The sequence below is a fragment of the Saccoglossus kowalevskii genome, chromosome 5, assembly GCF_978046115.1.
Source record: "Saccoglossus kowalevskii chromosome 5, keSacKowa6.1, whole genome shotgun sequence".
NCBI classification, from domain to species: Eukaryota; Metazoa; Hemichordata; class Enteropneusta; family Harrimaniidae; genus Saccoglossus; species Saccoglossus kowalevskii.
The window spans coordinates 8,970,903-8,975,371 of NC_140645.1; the positions used below are offsets into that span (position 1 = coordinate 8,970,903).

Sequence of the window (4,469 nt, forward strand, 5' to 3'; positions counted from 1 at the left end):
TTAAGATCACTCGTAAATAATATGCTACAAAATGTTTGTATATTAATCTCTAAATATTGATAACGAGTATAGGTTATTAACCCCCTGCAACGTCAATAAAGTGCATTCTGGGTCGGAGGCTATTTGACAGTCAAGATTAGATTTCAATATCAACAATCTTGAAATCGGACATCTGGTTAAATAGAACACATGTGCACTCAAACATCTTTATAATTTATACTACAACTGAAAAATAACAAATGCTAATAACAAAAAAAAACTAAAGAATTACAAAAACACATTTTTAAAAGTTATTTTTTATTTAAATGGTTTTATATCACTTCGTAGCTCATTCCATGATAGTGGCGCATAATATATAATATTCTTTTAAACCATTGCTGGTTGTATAAACGGAGGTTATAATAAGTTAATCCTCTCACGTACTTTCTAGGTTCTCATCGCAAAATTATGTCTTATGTGAATTCACGCACTGTACAGGTTGGCATATATGTTTTTATCTGTGGACGCTAATTCACCGTTGGTAGAATCACCAATATGTATTAAATACATTTATCTTAGCTAGTCCCATGCTTATCACGCTTTGACTGTTTTTGCTGTAGAACAGCTGATGTGACAATACTCACTAGATTCATAGGATAGCGATTAACGAAATTAGATTACTACTGATACTAAGTCAGTTATATAGGTGAAAATAACGTCCATCTACTACTTTGGTCTTGGCTGTTAAGAAAGTTCTATCGATAAGCGTGGCTGAATAATGACGATGATGTTTCGAACTGTTATTTGTCTTATGTTCGTTTCTGCGCTGATTATTCAAAGCAGTGGTGAGTACCAGAAGTGCAATGTATTGATAGTATGCTAATATAATTATAATTACCTAACATGTTTGTACTAATGTGACATATTCATCAATGTCAAATAATCTTTTTAAACATATTATAACATTTAATTTCTTGCATACTTTGATGAATTTGCACAACTATATGTTTATGCGCGGTGGTGAGATTGTGTTAACAAAACCAAGAATATTCTTTTAATTGAAGTGTTTTGCATACTGAACTCTGTATGGCGACGATAATATTTGACGTAAATGCAATTGTGTTGAAATAAAATATATAGTAATAATGAAAATTGATACAGGTTAAATGCATTATTCTATATTATCAGGAGAAGCGGATACATACGGCGATGCACTGCTCAATGATTATGATGTCGGAGCCGAACGAACGTGTTGTGAAGTCTACACAAGCACAAATACCAATAGCGTCAATGGTTACACAACTGTAACAACAGTTACAACAATTCAAGACGCAGGCAACTGCTAGGCCGAAAGCACATATTTGTGACATTGGATGTCTACTTCAGTGCGATATTGGCTACGATTCACGTCTACTTTCATAATATGATATCCATGTAGATATGACTAGCAACATTGAATAAAATAATCTATTAAATAAACACCCCAGTTAATACAAAAATTTGTAACGAATTTTTATAGTAATATCAATGAAGTAACTGGTATATATCTATGCAGTCCAGGTTTAATGACATCAACATTATCATTATCAAGGGGACGGTAGTGAATTGTTGACGTATACAACGGGCTGTTAACGAGTGTAGTGCTTTACATATTCTCAGTTACATCTTCACAAGTGGTCGTATATTTCTTACATCAGACATGCTTTGATAGTTGTCTCAATACGTTTTCTACACATTGGACATTTCTTCAGCTTAGGTGAACACTCTTCACATGTTACTAAATGTCCACATGGTTGAAATAACATACATACATACATCCCGTTCGATGCAGATCTTACAGTTTCGTTGATCTTTTAGACCTTCCAATTCTGCCAGTAAATCGTCCACGCACTTCTTATCTGTAAAACAAAGATTGCTGTAAAAAGCTACCAAAATGCACGGGTTTTAGGTTTATTGTAGACAACACATCAAGTCAGGTGGTAATTAAAAGAAATGAACATCTCCAAGAGCCTATCACTATGAATCTAGTTAAACAATATGTTAAATATATCTATGTATGCATGCCATAGAAGGTATTCGCCTGACTGGTCTCCGGTTGGAGATATCTCATCTGACACAGTAGCTTTTCCACGTTCAATATCCAATACTACATACACAGTCATCCATATAGGTGAATGGAGAGTTATGTTTTTTCAATATATTATTAACCGCTCGCCGAATAAGTTTTTCGTCATATCCCATCTCCAATACACGTTTGACTTGGTTACTTTGCATAGCAGGCGCCATGAATATTAAATTGAATATACATGGTAACGAACATTTATGTTATTTGAGTGATTCACTATATTACTATGTGTTTAATCTTACATATATCTAAGATTTGACATGACAGTGATGTTAGTTTTCTTCCCTCAGTTAATATTAATTTAACCACAGACGCTGTGATCTTCAAAATAACATATAAGAGGCTACTCACCAGCAGGATTCATTGTAGTATGATCACCATGTTGATTGTCCGATGCATCTACTAGTAGTATCTGAGTGAGTGTTATTACATCACATTACGATGCGTAAAAGTAAAAGTGACATATAGTTTATGATGCACTACTCGAGGAGAAAGTAATGAATTATTGGTTATAAATGACAAGCGAGGGTATTCGTTAACGGATATAAGACGTCTCTGGGTGAAAATTCGACAGGAGATAATATTCGAGCGTGGTGAGACCTTACTTCCTCTACCAAATATTGAACCTTCCGTTCATTATGACATGCGCGTACAAGAAATACACTTAGTCTACCAAATTGATATTTATCACACGGTGCTACGTGTAAATTCCCAATTCTCCCAGCGTCTTATTTTGATTATACTTCTATTATTAGGGGTGAGGACAAAAAGAATATGAATCCAACGGGTTTTGGAGGCTTACTTTCAATAAATCGCAGCGAGGCGGCTGCTCTGCGCGGGCCACAAAAAAAACTATATCTTACAATATCTAGAACACAACTGTAATTGAAAATGTAACACATCAGAAAATATTTGTCATATTTCTATGACATTATTAATATTTTTTTTCATCGATATGTAAATCGCGAACAAACATGACTTAGTAATATACATCTGAAAAATATTGAATATTTGTTGATTGTTCACAAAAAAATGCATAAACTGCTGAGATTAAATATGTGTTGGGGGTAGGTCCCATGTGCGTGTTGTAAATAGTATCGTTACAATCATGGAAAAGCCCAATCTGATTAAGATATGATGTAGTGCAGGGCTTGAATTGTTTTGGCTATACACTTATTTTAATTTTATTTTTTATTCCTTTTGTTAATAATGCCTTTTTATTTTATTACTTTACTTTGATTTTGATTTTGTCATTTTGTCATCTGACCCGATGTCTATGTAACGAGATTTCAACGAGACCCACTATCTTCGATTTTAGCCAACGAATCACAGACCTCCTTCTATAGCGCACATGATGACGTCACCGGGCAGAGTTAGTGGCAAACACACTCAAATAAAATGCGGATTATACCGACGTTAGCGACCGAGATAAACATGGTTTTTCGGTAAGTTTATCATTGTCAAATGCAACAAAAGTATTTTTTTATGTTTATATTGTGGCTCGAATGGTCGTTATTTTGCGTAGTTATACTGGAAGTGACGATTTTGTTTCCACCGGTTCGACCGAACACCGTTGTCTTTTTCAGTCGCTTGCTCTGGAGACGGGTGATGTTTTGTTGACGATCGGGCCAAAATCGTCTACGGTATTGGAGCCGTAGCTGTAAATATTCATCAAAATGTTTTGTACATTATACAATAATTCTTTATTAAAGTAATTAAGCTGATATGGACTGGAATAAACTATTTTTTTATTTGGAACATATCGCAATTGATCAGGAAATATTTTTTGCTCCAATTTTCTGCGTCGATGCCGTGGGGGGGGGGGGGGGGGGGTGACCGTTATACAATTTAAAATCAGTTTGCTTTGTTTACTATAGCTGTTCACAGTGTTCTAATCATTACGATTTACTTATTTTTTGCTTCCATTCTAGATAATTATGCTCACAATTATAAACGAACCTTGGCTGGCGAAGATGTATCAGGAGTGTACACATTTGTTGGAAGTGACAAAAATATTCAATGTAATGACAACAATTGTGAAATACTGAGGAATTTCTTTTTTTAATAAAAATAAACTAGCAATTTTCTATTAATGGGTTATTCTAGTGGACAAAATATAATGTACAGAAAGATTGCCCGTAAAGTATCGCTACACTGAAAAGTAAACAACCGACAGCCTGTATAGAAGGGGGCTGTGATTGGCTGTTACTTACGCGAGATTTGAACGGGACATAAAATCAAAAAATCAAAATCAAAGTGAAATAATAAAATAAAAAGGCATTAATAACAAAAGTAATAAAATTAAAATAAGTTTATAGTACACTACATCAGATTTTAATCAGATTGGGAAAAGCCCTGGTACTAC

The 4,469-nt window shown here is 34.2% G+C and overlaps 1 long non-coding RNA gene across 1 annotated transcript; it reads left to right on the forward strand.

Annotated features, from left to right (window-relative positions):
• Nucleotides 1–3,459: 3,459 nt before the first annotated feature.
• LOC144352356 (uncharacterized) lies at nucleotides 3,460–4,197 on the forward strand. The gene is made up of 2 exons (XR_013420585.1): nucleotides 3,460–3,549; nucleotides 4,036–4,197. It is a non-coding gene; the product is annotated as an uncharacterized LOC144352356 (long non-coding RNA).
• The last annotated feature ends 272 nt before the right edge of the window (nucleotides 4,198–4,469 follow it).